Source organism: Mytilus californianus, unplaced genomic scaffold, assembly GCF_021869535.1.
Source record: "Mytilus californianus isolate M0D057914Y unplaced genomic scaffold, xbMytCali1.0.p SCAF_5, whole genome shotgun sequence".
NCBI classification, from domain to species: Eukaryota; Metazoa; Mollusca; class Bivalvia; order Mytilida; family Mytilidae; genus Mytilus; species Mytilus californianus.
The window spans coordinates 115,991,322-116,010,854 of record NW_026262701.1 but is presented as its reverse complement, the minus strand read 5'-3'; the positions used below and the strand labels follow the sequence as shown (position 1 = coordinate 116,010,854).

Sequence of the window (19,533 nt, the reverse complement as noted above, 5' to 3'; positions counted from 1 at the left end):
GTTTAAAGAGCACGATTTCTTAAATAATGACTTTGTATGGCTTCCTGGTATCACGTCTGTCAATGTATGAAATACTTATTTACGGAAAACCAACCAGAATATTTACGTCTTTGTTATAAATGTTATTGTATTCAGATTTATTCAGAGTTCCTCAACTTGCATGCATTTATCTTCAACTTTGTAATATCTTACGGCGCAAAATCCATATTATTAGTCTAGTCAAGAAACCGTAACAAACTCCATATATTAAAAATATTTTTATGATTCAAACAAGAACTGTTAATTTTCTGTAAAAGGCAATATCCCGATTAAAGACTCGAGGAAATTAAAATAATTCAGAAATCTTCATAGACCTGAAACGGTAAACGCTTTTTCTGTTTTTTTACCTTTTTTCTGTATGAATGCAAATTTTCATTGTCTTTAGCTCTTAAATACCAATATTTGAGTATTACGTTGTTGTGTTACAGCTTACTAATAATTATTGATATTGTAAAATATTAGCTGCGATTCAAAATATGCAGTATGTTTAGCGAGTGAACGTAGCGAACGAACTCATAATCTTCATATGATGAGGAGTAGCTGGTATCTTATTTACACAAAGTTATGAAGTATGTAAGAGAAATCTGAAAATCGTCTAAGCTTGTTTTGTTTGTTCGGTCAACGCTTGTTTTGTTTGTTCGGTCAACGCTTGTTTTGTTTGTTCGGTCAACGCTTATTTTTCTGGGCTTTTTAAAATTTAATAGGAAGAAGACTTGATAAATGCAAGTGCAAGTTATTAACGTCAAGCCGTATGACGTTCTAGGTCTAGAAGTCAATATCGGTCTCGATAATACTTAGTACTTAGTTAATTAGTATGAATTAAAAATCGGTATGAAAAAACTTTTCTGATCTTTACAAATATGTTGAGTAAGTTTATTTCTTTTTTAGAATAGAGAATGGAAACAGTGGACGCCACAGTTAACTCCGAAACATACAAATGAACCAAAATTAAAAACACACGCAAGACTAAAAAAAGACTAGAGTTTCCTGATATGGGACACGCACAAAAATGCAGCTGGGTTAAACATGTTTTTGTGAGATCTCGACCCTCCCCTTATACATCCTGCCAATATGGAATAAACAAACACACAGCAATACGCACAGTACCCTCAGTTTGAAAGAAGTCCAAGCACGATGTTAGAATATGTAACAGAAGAAACTAAGCAACATGACAATAATCAACATAAATTAACAAAGGACTACTAGCAGTTACTGAAATGCCAGCTCAAGACCTCAATTAAACTGATCGGAAGATTATGCCTTCATCATATGAAAATCAATCACAATTTATTGTATACAAAAGTGTTTTTGTTTTAAGGAAATGACAGAGAATTTACAATTTACCAGATATTATTTCGTCAACATGCACGAATGAAACTAATTTTTTTTAATGTATTTTATTGTCATTTCAAGACGGGGAAATCGGAGGGTAATAAATGCGATGTTGGATTGATTCGACGCATATATGGTGCAATATTTACGTTTCATCTTGATAAACGAATGATATTTGTACAGTTTATATTATTAGTTATTTAATGGGTAACGAATATGTCTACAGTGTTGGGATATTATCTTTATTATCAAAAAGACACAAAGCGTTTGTCGTATTTTAATATCAGTTATTTTGATGACAAAACTGTGTGTTGGATACTGATACATTGAATCAATTAACGTATTGTTTTGTATTAAAGCCAATTTAAAGTTTACAATATTTACACAAGTCACGTTCTTTTTATTGTTGAATATAATGGTTCATGCACAAAAATATATATAATATTCAAATCTTGCATTTATTCATAATGATTGTTATACAATGACTTAAATTAAATTTGTTTGCGAAATTGTTATAAAAACGAATGTATGAAGATTACATGTATCTGCACAAAAACCAATATAACTGATCATTAATTGTTTTTAATTCCTCAATATATCTGCACTTTGTTCTTTTAACTAGATACAAGGTCTGACTATCTTCCATGAAATTTGATTAAACGGACTTTTCTATGTTGATCTCATTGGTTTGTTTTATAACTATTGCTGTTTTTTTTTGTTTTTTTTTTTGTTTTTTGTATTATTATTCTAAACTCTAAAATATAGTTAGTTAGGGGCTTTTGCAAATAATATAGGAAATTTTCCTAAGCTATTTAGGAAGCTCGTACGAACTTATAACAGAAATAATGATCTAATCGTTATTCTGGAAATTTGAGAAAATTGGATTAAATAAAATTCAAGAACAAACGCACGTCAAGGCTACATCATCTAGCTATATTTAAAACAAGATCTGTAATGGTAAACCGTTGTTTACATTCAATTTACATGTCAGAGATTTCATTCGGTATATCGAATAGATATATCATGAAAGAATCAGTAACGGAAGCCAAGTACTGCGATAGGATCGTGAAAGATCTGGTATGGGATCGTGAAGGAAATCTTATCGAGAAGACACATGCAGGGTCAAAAGATACATTGTAATCTAATTTATTGAATTATTAGAACAAATTAAAAAAAAAAAGGTAAAACCGTCTGTCAAAATCGTTTAACATTATGATCAGTCTCTTAGAAAATCAGAGCTGCAAATATCACCGTTTTAACAAATTATGAACAGTTTTTATATCTATAGGAAGAAGATCCTTGTCGGGTTTTCTTTATTAAAAAAGGGGGGAATGTTTTTGTAAAAAGTTACTCTTTTGGCAAGAAGATTATAAAATTTGAGAAATATCAGGTTTTTTTTTGCTTTTCTTTTTTGAAAATAACTATTCAAAAATAATTTATCATTCTATAGTTTTTTTTTCAGTATTTCCTGCTTTCGTGACAAGTATACACGGCCGAGCTTAATACTCTTTCATCGCAACTGGAAATATTTTTTTAAATATTACGCACAACTTAAAGGTCAGCGTTGCTCCTATTCTTTTTATACCATGCACTAGTATTTTATTTAGTCTTGTATTGATTGTTGGTGATTGAAAATGTGTAAGGTATAAAGTGTGGGACTTTCTTTGTAAATAAGTAAGTCAGCTGTATGGAAGTTAATATTTATAAAACTCTGTCTTTGAATTATTTCTATAAAAATGTACATTTCCTGTAATTTTAGCATTCCTCAAAGTTGTTGTTCATGTTTTTATATTTAATTTTCTCTTCTTTTCTATTAAATGTGTTTAAATATGATCGTTGAGTTGAAGGCATTCAAAATACGGATGCGGTCTTATATAACACAACATAGTTGATGTTTTCATTTAGTCTGATCCTCCTTATTTTTATTGTACTGTTACAATGTACTAGAAGAAACATGAAGGCCTTATCACAAAATATTCTATATTCATATAAAAAAGAAGGTGTGGTATGAGTGCCAATGAGACAACTATCCATCCAAGTACAATGTGTAAAAAGTAAACAATTAAAGGTCAAAGTACGGCCTTCAAAACGGAGCCTTGGCTCACACCGAACAGCAAGCTATAAAGGGCCCCAAAAAGACTAGTGTAAAACAATTCAAACAGGAAAACCAACGGTCTAATCTATATAAAAAACGAGAAACGAGAAACACTTATGAACCACACCAACAAACGACAACCACTGAACAACAGGCTCCTGACTTAGGACAGGTGCATAAAAATGCAGCGGGCTTAAACGTTTTAACAGGCGCCAACCTTCACCCTAACCTGAAACAGTGGTATAACATTACAACATAAAAAGACACAAAATAAAATACCAATTGAAATGGCTTAACTCGATCAAAAAGACAATACACAAAAACAAGTAAATATAAACTGAACGAATAAGTTTGATCTATGACACAATATAAATAAAAAAGATGTTTCAATGTCAAAAAGGCAACTTTAACCTAGGACAAAATGGCGTTAAATAAATAACGTACACAGGTAAATTTAAATATAATAATTTTGTTGTTAGGAGTACAGAAACATTTTTTACAAAATAAATTTGTTATTCATAGTACAAGTACAGAAGTGAAATTTTTTTTCGTCATACTAAATACTTACCCAAGGTGGTACATGTTACAAATAGTAAGACGAGATATAACACAAAGTAAGTAAACATTGAATAACAGAAATGCATTACAAATTGTGTCAACAGGTCAAATTAACACGAAAGTACGATTTGAGAGTACTCGCAGTTACTGAATGCTAGCTCAAAGCCAAAACAATTAATAATAAAAAATCATGCATCAGAGACTAAAATCAATTAAAAACATCCCAGACAGGGATTGAGTATTTTAACGCCATCGACAGTCGAAGAAGACATGACTTGTGAAATGCCAAAATAAAAGTAATGACAGGCAGTAGGATAGTTAGGATTTAGCAGTCCATATTGAATACTGTTTACTGAAATAGTTTAATAAAAATGTTTTGATTGGGTTATAGTTTGCGCGTGCATGTATTTCACAAACAGCAACATGGTCGCAATATTGTGAATAACATTTGTCATGCGTTACAATAAGAATCTTTGAGAGAGAAACAGGTTTCCGTTTTTCTGTTACCCAATGTCACCTCAAAAAGGATATTGACAGACTATGTATGAAAATAATAGTATCTTTTTAAGTTTATATAGGCAAAATAGCGACTTGAAGAATGGAGAAAGTACTATGTTAATCCAGAACTCACAATTTCAATCACCTAAAAGGCTAAAAATGAAACGCAAATCCAATAGAAGGCAAGTCCTGATATTTTTCTGTACTCTCTGATATAATTTCGTAAATGACAAACATTTATTTTACGAAGAATGATTTTAACTATAAACGCTTATATTGGTTACGTTTGGAGGATCAAATTTCTCTTCTTGTCCATTGGTTCCTTTTTTTTCATTTGAGGCCGACCTCATACAGAAGCTTCTCTGGAAAAATAAAAGGATGCTAGCATTATCCTTCAACTTCACGTTCCACTAAAGAGATGATTCCTCTCACTCAATATTTAAAAGTTTTATGACTATGTTGAACGTATTTATCCCATAGAACATAAAATAAAGAATACCGCAGATACAGTTACATGTAAGTATGCCTCATATCTTGACATATATAAAGAAATTGACCATAATACCTTGGAAGCTAGCAAGACTGTTCATCTTCCTAGGCATGTTATAGTAAAAGCAAGAATGTTCATCTTCCTAGGCATGTTGTAGTAAAAGCAAGAACAACGCTCAGCATGTTGTAGTAAAAGCAAGAAAAAAATAGTCTTATTATTTTGATTCTGAACATGTATGAATAGTTTTCACTGGACGTTAAGCGGCAAATAAACAATCATTAGCATATAATAAATAAACAACTTCTATCTAATAACTTTCAGGGACAATTGATTGGATACATACACACATCTTATTTAGTCTTAGATACATGATTTTTTGTAGTTGCTATTGGCTTTGACCTAGATTTCAGTAACTTTGAGTTCTCTTATATAAGTGCTTTGTTTCTATTGTTTTTTATGTTAGTTTGTTTATTTGTGCGTCGTACCGATTTGTTAAGTTAAGCCCTTTTCAACTGATATTTATAGTTTGTTCTTATGTTGTGCTGTTACACCACTGTCCATGGTTAATGGGAGGGTAGGGCGCCCTCAAACATGTTTACATCCCCCCCCCCCACCACACACACACACACACAAACACATTCTGTATGTGCCTGTCCCAAGTCAGGAGCCTGGTATACCGTGGTTGTCGTTTTTGCTGTATATCATATTTGTTTTTTGATTTGTACATAAATTAGGCCGTTGGTTTTCTCGATTGAACTGTTTTACATTTGTCATTTAGGGTATTTTTATAACTTGATGTGTGGTATGGGTCAACTGAATTAAAACCACGTTATTTATCTAAAACATCCATAGACTTTTGAACACTCCAGAAATAATTAAAACCATTGTTTTCACATGGTTTGTCACAAAAGGCAATGATAAGTTCTTCGATAGTAATAAGGTAGTTAGTGAAAAGCACTGAAAGATTAGTTGTAGAACACTAACAAGTGGCATAAAAGAATCGATATTTGACGGTTTTTGTGTAGAAGGTAGCCAATACATAGTAGGGACCTTCAAATTTTCAGAGCAGGTCTTAAGAGCTGAGAACCTAATTTTTATTTTTTTTTCACAGCCAATTTTCTATTTTGTAATATTGTATTTGATATTTCAAATTTATTTTTCATTTTCAAAAATTGATATGATATATAATTTTCAGAAAAAAAACAGTCCCTAGCTGCTGGTACTTCTTAAACTCTTTGAAACTTACTTTCTTATAAATTTAATTTTTAACTAATGATGGCAATCAAGGATTTGTATACAAATCCTTGTGGCAATCAAGCCATATCTTCTATTTTAATATTTATCCCAAAATATACATTGAAACATAGCCTCTGTCTTAACGCTTTATTTATTTTTTTAATTTGGCACATTATAATGAAATAATTTGATACGGGAAGAAGACTATAAAAGAAGCCATAGTTTAAATTCAAATAAACATGAATATGATATTAGTTAATTATTTAAAAATATTCGATCTGTTGGTGATAAAATAGGTTAAAAATCACGACATTTAAAAGAATAACTACGTATAAACCCTAAAGCTTCCTTGTGTTAAATATTATGGTAACAGAATGAGGCCATGCAAGATCATGATTTTCTTGTTTTTACAATTTAGCAACTTTAAAAACAACCCAGTGTCTTTTTTTTCTATGAACATAATGACATCTTCTCAAGATGGTTTTCTGTAATAGTTATACACTGAGGGATAGGTGTGTCTGGATAAGAAATCCCGACGGCCGGAGGCCGGGAGGGGTTTCTTATCCAGACACGCCGTATCCCAAAGTGTATAACTAACTTACACCCGATACTAAACCCTATATTTGTTTACATTGAATATTAAATGAAAAAGAACGGATAGCATTTTTATTGACAATTTCAAACCACGATTAATAAGAAAAATAATGTTTTTTTTTAGATGAAACCCCACAAGTAACCTTCCTTTGACGATCTTCATTCAAACTTTGACAAGTGAGTAGATTTCACAAATGTCAAAATTGCCGTTTTGCATATTCCCGTTAAATCCATGTGCTAATATGAATCAGCAGGACAAGGTTGGCCGTATCGTGCATTCTTATTACAAAAAAAAATCATACTCCTTTTATGCAGTTGTCAATATGGACGGGGATAAGACGGACGACATTTTGAGTCAGGCGTTGGATTTGACAGAAGAGACTGAAGATAACGCAATGTTTATAACCCAAAGTTCTTACATGTATCAGTTTAATTAAGGTAGTTTTACATGTTACGGTTTTATCAAAAAAGCCCCATCCCCCTTCTTCTCAACATTAAACAAACATTCATATTCGAACATACTCATGATACTGAGGGATAGGTGTCTGGATTAGAAACCCGTCGACCGGACACGCTTTTTTTTTGTAGTTTTTACGGACTTTTTTATCTGTTCGTCTTTTTTCATTGATCTATTATATAAGTTGTATACCCCCTTATACAGTAGACGTTGTCCATTAAAGATTTCCCGATACTAACTGTGCGATTCCAATGTTCCTAAATTTTGTAATTGTATCAAGACAAAGTTGCAAATCCATCAATCTTTGGCTTTTTTTACATTTTGTTTATCTTTTTTTATTTAATTTTGACTTCCCTTACTTTGCACTCGGCTGTACATAAATGATGAAGATTATTCCTAAAACATATGGTATGTACACGGATATTAGTTTTCATACGATTTAGAAACCAATAGGTTGAAACCTTAGCTGGTGGTATTTCAGTTCAGGAGATAACAATCCAGAAATTTCTATCACAGTCTATTTACGTGTTTAACTGAGTTGTCATGAGTATAATGCAGTATTATTAGTATATTAGATGGAATATATTCACATAATCATTGTTTCCTTTTATATGAAAGAAAAAAATATCTACTTTATTCATGAGCGTGTCCTGTTAATCAGAATTTGCCCTCAAGAGTTTTACTGCTTATGTGAATTCTAAAGAAATCAAACTGTTAGGTTCTCCATAGTTAAGTTAAAATCAACTCTTCGAAATTTTACGGGGGCCATTATGATCTGTTTGTTCATTATGTCTAGGTTAGTCTATTGAAAGGCATATACTATGAAATTTAGAGCGAGGGGCTTGCCCCGAGCTCTTAATTTCATAGTATATACTAGTACCTTTTCATAGACTATCCAATTTAGCACATATTTACAACTCGAGTAATCTTTTAATTGGTCTATTGATAGTTTATTTTGGCTGACTACTTGTATCACAGATGTTTGTAAAACAGAGCTCATTAACGAATTTTATGTTTTGTAAATCTACTCACTAGTATCATTGTAAGATATGTGATTTCAAAAGGCCCTAGTGACTCCAGAATGAAAAGATGATAGCTGCTGGTGTAAGTATGTATATTGATATAAAGCGGTATTTTACTATACAGGTACTTCTTTACATGGTAAGATAACAAAATAAATTGACCAAAAGCAGACAATAATTAAATTGCAGCGGAAGCTATACATGTTTTGAAAACACTTTTCAATTTCACAGTAAAACTAAAGCTATAATAAATTGAAATTATTTGGAAGATATAGATAGTTTGTCCCCATAGATAGTCTAGCGGATAGCATTAAAAAGCAACTACCAATAGATCAGAGATTATAGGTTTTGTGTTGTTTTTTTTGTTTTTTTTCAAAGTAAAAACTAAAAGATTTATCAGAATATATATATATATATATATAGGTGGCACATTCTCTTCAGACATTATCATGGTTTTTTCAATTCAAGACATGCATGAAATATTTGCCACTGGACAATAAGCAACCAATAATCATTCAATTCATGACGAAATAGATCAATTTCCCCAAGAAAGTTAATAAAATCACCAAGTTGCCTTAATTTTCCTTCAGAATAATTCATAGTACACACTTTTTTTTGTGTACAAAGTAATTGCATGGACGATAAATTATTACAATTTTAAGATAGCGCTGTTCTCTTATCAAGGTATAAAGAACCATATTTGTTACTCTTTATTTAAATGAAAAAAACTTGCAATTGTCAAAAACATTTTTTAGATCCAAAGATTTTAATAGCAGGATATTTAAAAATCAATGTGAAAACTAATTACAAACTATTTGATTTAATTTGGATCACAATATTTTATTTTAAAATAGCCAGTGGCAATTTTTGTTTTCATATCTTGATTACGATACAATGAAATCTTACCCTTGTGGTCATTCATGCGTAGTTACTTTGTACACGGAAAAGTATGTACTATGAAAATTAGAAGGCAAATTCAAGCAATATGATTGGACGAGAAGTTGAAAGTATGTGCTAAAGAATAATCGTTTAAAAAATGACCACGGATTTGTTCAATTAAACAATTGTCGTGACGTAAAAAAAAATACATTTACCGTGGTTTCTTTTGTTAGAATATACGTGTCCTTAATTTGTCCTCCGGAGTACATGATATCTTTTAATCGCTCCAACACTTAACATCTCCTTCATTATTCTAGCCAAAACTCCATCCCCTTTTCCTTGCGTATGGCTTATCAACTAATGCGACTTCGATTGTCACATGATTTTACAAGTTATTAGTAGCAGGAAGGATGTCGCTAGTGGAGAAGATACTTATTACCCTTCAGGATCAACTGAATTTACCATTGTTGATGGCGTGTGTGTCGGTATAATGTATGTGTTATAGTTATTTTCTTGTTGGTTGGCTGTTAATCTATTTTTTACTAGCCATGGTGTTGACTGTTATTTAGCAACTGATGTATTTTACTTGCACCTTTACTTTATTCTTATTTGTTAATGTTTCAATTGAAAAAAATGCAAATTCTATTTAACAAACGAAAGATCAAAATGGAAAATTAAAAGTCAGCTCTTTTCTCACGAAGGTTAATTTTCAACAAACCCGTAACTTGTAGACTATTTGTTTTTTGATCGATTTTCGTTTTTTTCATGGCAGTGACATGGTTATTTTAGGCATTGTTATTTTGGTATTCTTGAGCAAAACAAAACGGCTTCGTTTTAAAGTTGTTTTTGAAGATTATAGTCTACAAATAAGATTGAAGAACGAAAATAAAAAAAAGGCAATGCTCTATTATATTATTGATAAAAGGTCTACTTCTTGCAATAATACGAAGGTAGAAAAAGAAGAGAAGATACCGAAAAGGGGCAATTAAAACTTGCCAGTCGAAGGGCAACTGATATCATCATCGGTAAAATAAAAACTAGAAAAGCCAAACAACTGTCCAGAAAACCCTCCACGAGAAACGATTGATTAACACAAACCCGACCTCAGTCGAAAGGGTGTTCATTCAACTGATTCTGACGGAATACGTAATATCTGCTCCACTAGTTGCATCCGTTCTAGTGCTCATGACAAGTTATTATTTGATAACAAAATTGCTATATTATGACACATTGAGGTTTTCTTAATTCAAGTGCCACAAGAATAACTTTCTGATAATTACTTTTCTTTTCGTTTCGCATGAAAGAAGCGACGCAACATTACTTTACATACTACATTATGTATATGAAGTAATCCTTTATTCATTTGAAAAGGAAGACCTGTCTAAAACATTCTGATTGTCTTCCTTTGACCAATAAAAAACAATATGTCATAATATTATTTAAGTAGCTAGTCAAGTATTCACTATTAAAGGAACAACAATGGTGATTGAAGAACAGAAATACAGTCACTTTGGTAACACTATCGCCAAAGTGGGGGCGTCCGTTTGGTTGTGCTCCTTGTAAAGAGAGTGCCACGCTCTTTGCACGATAAGAACCCTTGCAAACACTCTTTGGGGGCCTATAGCAAGGAAAAATGTATGTTCTAATCCAATATACCCTCATTTTATTGTGGCAGTCAAAATTTACCCGACCTTCATCCCGGACGGCCTCTATTACAGGTCCTATCTATTGTATTTATTCTCAACTTGTTCTCGTCTTAAACTTACATGAAATATTTGCCACTGGACGTTAAGCAACCAACAATCAACTGATCAATCGCTAATCATAAAGACTTAATTTGCAATCATACAACGTCTACTAGCTGAATATCATTGTGTTAAAACCAGGACTATAAATCAACACTTTTTTGTAAAACAGAATATTTATTGGTCAGATACAGCTGTACACAGTTAATCTTATTAGCAAGTGTCATGTGACGACATGTCACAAAGTCGAAAACAGAAAATTCATGATCTCAAAATTTAAAAGTCAAAATGTTACCAGAATTTAAAAAGTATCATATATTATTGTTCTTTTTTTTCTATCTTTTTCTGGTTTCAGGAATTTCTAGAAAAAGTACTAGTGTAAAACCTTAACTCAGATTACAAGCCTTTTCTTCCTAATGCTAATGTTATGTACAGATTGAATTACTAGTCAGTGTCATTAAACATAATAATGTTACACAAAAATATGCATGTAGTGTGTTACCCATTGTTTGATAAGAATGCGTACTTAAAAGAAGCAACACTATCTTTCGAATCTTTGTAAAATATGAGGCGACAAATAGGACATTGACGTTAAAAAAAGAGGCGGAAGATTATAAGGGGACATTCAAAATTCATAATTCGAAATAAAACTGATAAGGCCATGGCAATAAAACGATAGACGACTTAAAGACAAACAAATAAACAAAACACTACATAGAAAACTAAAGACTGACCAAATCGGAAACTAGGGGTGATCTTAGATGCTCCGGAAGGGCAAGCAGATCCTGTTCCACAAGCGCGCACCTGTCATGATAACAATTGTCCATTGACCCCTAGAATGTAAACAGTTAATAACGGAGGTGACAGTTAATGCCTTGACGTTGTCTTATACAAATGGTAAAGAACACACATTATAAATATTATGCGTCCATTTAGCACTTTTCTTGATTTACTTTCATCAGGAACGCTCAACTATTTGAAAGTCAAGGATGTATAGGAACAGTAACATGTGAATTACAATATGATCAAAATGGACCTTAAATATAACCATTATGATTGACAGCTAGAAACTATATTTAATTTAGCTAACACCTAAGAAATCAAATTCTTGCATTGGTATTCTTGTATAAAGGATCATTCGTACTACTTTATTATTACCAATCTATATGTCACACACCAAAGCCTATCTATCTGATTTTCAAAAGAATATGGCAAATTATTATTATTTTATAATGTACAGGGCATACCTTGGTTAAGAACAGTTTATATTATTGTCGTGCTTAAATGAGGTAATGATTGTGTAATTTCAAAGTAGCAAGATTATATATTTGCCATATCATCAAGTCATGGTATATTTACATTTTATAAAGCGCATTATTGTTTTCAAATAATATAACTGCAAAGTACACAAAATTATAAAACAATAGTTTTCAATTTAGTGGTTTTTTTTTTAAATATTTGTTAGCAGAATGTATGATTATTAGTTCATGTCACATTCGATTCTCTTTAATCAATGCATCCTGCTTAAGTTGTTGTCATCCATATATCGGTTCTATCCTTGCTTCATCATTAATCGTTTTACTGAGAACTGCCGAAAATATAACTAAAACAGCCTACAAAGTATGCAGAGTTTAGTAAATTGATGTTTTAATCAACAATAAATCATTTGTTATATAAAATAGGAGTATCCTAATAAAACAATAAGCATTTAGAACCAATGATAATTAAAAAGGAAAATAACAAAAATACCGAACTCCAAGGAAAATTCAAATCGGATGGCAAAATCAAAAGCTCAAGCACATCAAATGATCAAACGAATGGAAAACAACTGTCATATTCTTGACCTTGTACAGGCATTTCCTTATGAAGAAAAATGGTGGATTAAACCTGGTTTTATAGTTAGCTAAACCTCTCACATGTATGACAGTCGCACAAAATTCCATTATATTAACAACAGTGTGTGATCAAAACAAACAGACATAATAGGTAAAGATGTCAAAAATAGGAGTACAGCAGTCAACATTGTGTTATAATCTTAAATGAATTAAATGATTTTTGATAAAAATGACATGCCTGTCCGAAGTTTTGAGCATGTTAATGAGTAGCTGTCGCTGGTTCATGTCTGTCATATTTGTTTTTCGTAAATTGTATTGTTATAAATAATGCCGTTAGGTATCTCGTTTGAATTGTTTCGCATTTTACATTTCATAGCCTTTTATAGCTGATTATACGATAGGTTTTTTTTTCTCACTGACGTACGGCCAACTATAATTGCTTTTATCCTGCAATTAGCCAAATATTGTACAAATAAAGGATACACACACAATGTTTTGCTTTATTAGTACTTATACAAACAAATTCTCCTGTTACCCCGCTTCCATGTTGAGCAAGCGGTAATGTGAATATTTCTGTTTGCGTACATTGTAACCGTTTATTTTGGGGTCCTCTTTGCGGTCCGCGTTTAAACTATGTCAATTTCTTTGGAATCCGACAATTATTTGGATTTAAACAATTTAGGCTTCAAGTGCCGGGTGTAAATTACAGGATAAAAACAACATATGTACATTGTCGAAATATAAAATGTATCTGTACTCGCTACGAAACAAGAGAAAAACTCGGCGAGCCTCGCCTTTTGTCCTGTTTCTAAAGCTCGTACACATAAATTTTATATTTTCCGGCAAGGTACAAGATTTAAGAGTCAAGATTTTTACTAAGCAATCATTGACCCTTAAGGGGCATACACTTAAAATACAACAGTACATATATTGTTTATATATCTTCGTCATTTGGATAGTTGTCTCATTTACAATCAAACCACATTTCCTTATTTTTATATTTAGAATTAAATGATAACAAAGTCGAGGCCCTTTATAGCATGTATACAGTATGTGATTTGCTCATTGATAAAGTCTGTACCGTGCTCTATAAGTTTTTACATCCTCGTCCTTATGTCTTTGGTGAATAGTTGTCTAAATGGCAATTATACTTTCTCCTTAGAAACACTAATGATCAAATACTTGAAATATGTCATTTCATTTTTAAAAAAACATGTTTTTCGGGATCCATTCCGACAACTTTGTTGTTAAACTTGTTACCTGAAATACAAACATTGATGTAAATCCTAAACCAGCATATAATGGTTTCCCTAGCACTTTGTCCCATATAGCATCAAAACAACCCTGTAAATGAAAATAATAGTTTATAAATTTCTGAATTTTTCTTCATGAAGAATGTTCAAACCTTAACATTTAGTCAGACAAAGTATAAATATGTAGGCATGTTTTATTACCAAATGAAACCTAAAATGAATAGTCAAAGGCATAAAAGGTCAACTTTCTCATAACTATATAAATTAACATAGTGTTTACATCTTCAATCGATTCAATAGTTTTGATTGTCCATGGAATCAACTCCCTTTTGTTCTCGAACCATTTTAAAAACACTTCGGAAAGCATATTTTTGATAAATGTTTTAATTGATCTCTATAAAGTTCTTATATGAGTAAACGTCAACAAGATGGAAACGTATTGTGGAAGTTGAAGATAATCACTTCAATATAATGCATATTTTTTTCGGTGCTAGCATTACTCATATGCCGTCGATCTTTCTGCTGGTGTGCGCGGGTATCACAAGCCTAGGTGTCCAGTACTTCAGACCTAGCATGCAAATACAGCCATCCGGTGTGAGCCAAGACTCCGTGTTGAAGGCCGTTCTTTGACCTATAATTGTTTACTTTTTACACATTGTGACTTGGATGGGGAGTTGTCTCATTGGCACTCATACCACATCTTCTTATTTCTATTGTTTGAATGAAATGTTTTGTTATAAAACTTTCATTTTTTTTAAATCAAGGAGTGCATCTTCTTCAGGCATAGGTCTGAGTCCTTGTATGGGTTTGGCAATAATGTTAGTACTTTTCGATTATATCAGCTCTTTAACGCTTTTAGTCTCGATATTAGATATTATTCGTCGAAGTATGCATCTGTTTCGATAAACCTTGCACAGATAGTGTTATTTTCAATCCCAAAGTGGTTAAAAAAAGGTCTAAGATTTACGTTAAGGAATACGAGTCAGATACTATGAAGGTATTGAAAACTTATTTTACAGTCAAATAATTATAAAATTTAATGTAAACATATTTTTACTATTCCAATTACAGACCTGTTCATATATATTCAATCCGATTTCTGTAGCACATGAAATATCTCCATCTGTTATCAGAGATTTACAACATGTGATTGGTGCAGTTATATTTGTTCCATTAGCTATCGGATAACGGTTCCATTGTGGGGCAAAATTATGAAAATCCTTGTAACTATTTACACCGCAACATTCAAACTAAAATAATTAGAGACATTTCATACTATAATCAAGTCTTATTTTGTCAAAATTCAATTGCGAACTATAGTGTTGTTGTTTGTTTTGTTTTTTTTTTTGGGGGGGGGGAGAAAAAGCAACGAAGAAAAGAAATAACATAAATCAAAGACAATATACAAAAAGACTCGTTTTGTCGGGCTTAGCATACCTCGCACGTTTCTGACCGATTCGAAAAGTGCAGACACGTTATGCATAACGCATCATTATTGAGATTATGACCAAATATGATGTCAATATATTGATCGATTAGTTTCTAAGAAAAGTGTGACGAATTCAATACATTGAAAACTTCAAAGTATCGCCAAACAGGAAGTTAATCTGTTGCAGAAATGTAAACACACACGGTATAACTGGCTGACTTAATATGAAGTCATTCAATTGAGTAGGTTCAGAGAGAAATGTGACCAAAACACTGGTTGATCGAACGGACGGACGGACAAGGTGATTGCAATATAGCTCGGACTTTTAGAGTGGTGTTGTAACATTGTTGAAAGTAAAACGAAGCAGAAAATTAGTTTTGTGTAAATTATCTTTCTTTTAAGTTTTAAAATTATTAAAAAAACCTATAGTTATTTACTTCTATATCATTTGGTATCTGGTGGAGACTTGTCTCATTGGTAATCATAACACATCTTCATATTTTTATATTATTAACTTCTACGTTAATTTTTCTCAGATGGAGAGTTGTCTCATTTGCAATCCTTATAACATTGTTGAAAGTAAAATGAAGCAGAAAATTAGTTTTGTGTAAATTATCTTTCTTTTAAGTTTTAAAATTATTAAAAAACCTATAGTTATTTACTTCTATATCATTTGGTATCTGGTGGAGACTTGTCTTATTGGTAATCATAACACATCTTCATATTTTTATATTGTTAACTTCTACGTTAATTTTTCTCTGATGGAGAGTTGTCTCATTTGCAATCATACCACATCTTCTTATGTTTATATTTATATTATTGACGTTTGTCTTAAGTGTTTTGTTATCAATAATTTATATTTTCAATGTCTTCTTGTATCATGTTTATTTTCCTTTTACCGTTTTCCTTTAATAATTTTACGACGGCGTCCGATCGTTATAAAAGCGATGCTTTATACAATATTTATCCGTGTACAATAACAGCTGATTTTTACATTTGTTCTCATGCTGTACTGCCCTATGTTGTTTAATCCCGCCACATTTTATATTTTTCTGTCCCAAGTCAGGAGCCTGTAACTCAGTGGTTGTCGTTGGTTGCAGTCTGTTAAATTTGTTTTCCTCTAATGTATCGTCATAAATTAAGGCCGTTGATTTTTCCTTTTGAATTGTTTCAAATCTTGGCATGTTTGGGCCTTTTATGACTGAATATACAGTATGGGTTTTGCTCATGTTTAAGTACTGTAACCTATAGTCATCTTAATTCACATCATTGGATTCTTATCTAATTGACAATCATACCACATCTCATCGTTTTATAACAAAACCAACATTAAAATCAATAATATTTAATAATAAAGAATAAAAAAAAATGAAAAATAGCACTTCTGAAATGTTATCCATCGGAAGCGCTTTTCTGAATCTACCTCCCTCAGAGGAACGCTCACAGCCGAATATTTGAAAGCCGATGATGTATTACAAGTGAAACAGGTGAAGATCTACATGATTAAAAAGGACATAAAAGTAATCGTCAAATCCATCTAACTTAAAGGTGAACTCGATAATTATTCTGGATAACAAAGACCATTCATCAGCATCAGCAGGTGGATGTAAAATGGCGTCTTGTTTTATTCTGTTTTTTTTTCTTCTTAAAAAATCTTCAAGTTATAGAAGTTATAAACAGAACATTGTTTGAAGAAAAATAAGACTTATATAACTCTTTAATCTTGAAATCTATTCAAATTAAGTTGTATTCTTTCTTAATATCCTATTAAAGCTTTTAAAAAAATATTAAAATATTGATAACACACCTCGTATATAACAAACATCCACCCCAGGGAAGCAATGTTTTCTCCCTGTATTCCTCGGAAGTCTTCCATAGTTCGCTTGAATAGATCCTTAATTGATCCTTGAATCTAAAATTATCATTTATATATCATGGTTACACTGTATTTCAATATGAAAAAAAATCGACTTCAAATCTTGAATTCGTCTATAATAATTATGAAACTTTTTGATCTATTTTCTCTCTTTAAATGTAATATTTGTGAACTGCATTATAGTATTAATTATTATTACTATTATTATCATTATTATAATGATTTCCAGCTTTGTTAATGTTGTTGTTTTTATTATTATCGGTATTATTATGTATTTATTTCTATTTATTTACTCATTTATTTTAAATTTATTTTTATTTTGATCATGAAGAGAACGAAAATTACATTTTATCAATTAATGCATAAGGAAAAGAAATTTAAAATAAAAGGAAGTATGACGTATTTAGTAAATATACAAAGTCTAGACACAAACAGACAAACTGGGAATTGACGTCAATCGGTATCACAATACAAAAAATAAGAAGATTGCCAATGAGACAACTCTCCACCAGAGACCAAATGCCATAAGTTAACAACGATAGGTCAACGTATGGCCTTTAACAAATGGCAAAACCCATACCGCACAGTAAGCTATAAAAGGCCATGTCGGCGCCTTATAGCTTTATAGCTCACTATACGGTATGATTTTTCTCATGGTCGAGGAAGTACATTTACTTTAAGTTGCTTCAATCAACGTCATTTAGACTCTGTTGATTGTTTTCTTATTTGCAATCATACTACATTTCCTTATTTTACAACTAACAACAGTATCGCTTTATTTATATTCATTTTATCATTTGAAGGATTTTTTTCTCAGAGTTTAACCATGGAAGGTTTTTGTTTTATTAAAATGCTTGAAACTTATCTTAGTGTCATCTTTCTAACGTAAAACTCGTGTTTAGCTCACCAGACCCATAGGGCCAGTGTGGGCTTTTGTCGTCACTTGTCGTCCGTCATCTGTCGTCCGTCGTCGTCGTCGTCGTCCGTTAACTTTAACAAATATCATTTCCGCTGAAACTACTGGGCCACATTTGACTAAACTTGGCCACAATCATCACTTGGTAAGTAGTTTTAAAAATGTGTCCGCTTACCCCGCTTGCCAACTAACAAGGCCGACATGGCTGCAAAAATAACTTGGGGGATGCAAGTTTTGTCTATTATCTTAAAAACCACTATAGAAAGAGATTTACACCAAAACTATTCGATAATTTTTTGTAGGAGTTATTGCCCTTAAATGACGTATTTGCCATTCATTTTTCATTTTTGCCTTTTATCTTGAAAATTATAATAGAAAGACATAAACTTTATATAGCAAAAAATGATCAACAACACAAGATCTACAAAAGTCTCGTGGCCGAGATCGTCAGTCGGCTCCTTATTGAAGTAATTGTGTAAATGGAAATTTTTACCATTTTCTAACGTTTCTGGCCATTATTTTGAAAATTATAATCGATACTTAGAAACTTTAAATGGCAAAAATTATCAGTAAGAAAAAATCTACAAATAAGAAAATTTTGCTGAAATGTTCAGTTGAATCCTTATTGGAGTTATCGCCCTTAAAAGACGATTTTTTTTCCATTTGGTATTTGCATATTAACTTGAAAACTATAATAGATAGATAATAAAATTATCAGAAAGACAAGATCTACAAATAAGTCAATATTTCGGTAATCGTTAGTTGACTCTTTATAGGGATGATCGTCTCCAAATGACAATTTTTACCATTTACAATGTTGGAGAGTGTCAATTGATGAAGATAGGTGAGCGACACAAACTCTTTACAGCTTCTAGTTTTATCTTGCATATACACGTTGGCATGTGTATATATAAATGTTGAAGTTTAAAATTCTGGGTTCACTGTTGTTAAGTTCAAATGTTTGACTTATGAGGAGTTTAGGCAAAAATTAATTTATTAAATTTTATGATCGTTTAAGTCTGTATAAAACTTACAGTGCTCGGTGCAGCGTACATTAGGATGACAACAATTAGTTCCGCTACTAGGAAAACACCAACAGATATGGAATACTGCAAAAGACTTAATATTTTACTGCAATAAAACATAGTGTATGCCCATATTCCAATGTTTAAAGAATAAAGAAATTTTACATGAATATTATCAATCTGAAAACATTTTGAATCAACTAAATATGCAGAAATACTTATAAAAATATATTTGAAATGTTAAGATATTTACA

At 31.6% G+C, this 19,533-nt stretch overlaps 2 long non-coding RNA genes across 2 annotated transcripts; one reads left to right on the top strand and one right to left on the bottom strand.

Annotated features, from left to right (window-relative positions):
• The first annotated feature begins 231 nt into the window (after positions 1–231).
• Positions 232–3,204, top strand: LOC127700771 (uncharacterized). The gene is made up of 2 exons (XR_007981712.1): positions 232–361; positions 928–3,204. It is a non-coding gene; the product is annotated as an uncharacterized LOC127700771 (long non-coding RNA).
• Positions 3,205–14,046: 10,842 nt separating this feature from the next.
• Positions 14,047–17,340, bottom strand: LOC127700772 (uncharacterized). Its single transcript, XR_007981713.1, has 3 exons — positions 17,270–17,340; positions 15,107–15,283; positions 14,047–14,124 (listed from the first exon to the last, which is right to left on the bottom strand). It is a non-coding gene; the product is annotated as an uncharacterized LOC127700772 (long non-coding RNA).
• Positions 17,341–19,533: the final 2,193 nt, after the last annotated feature.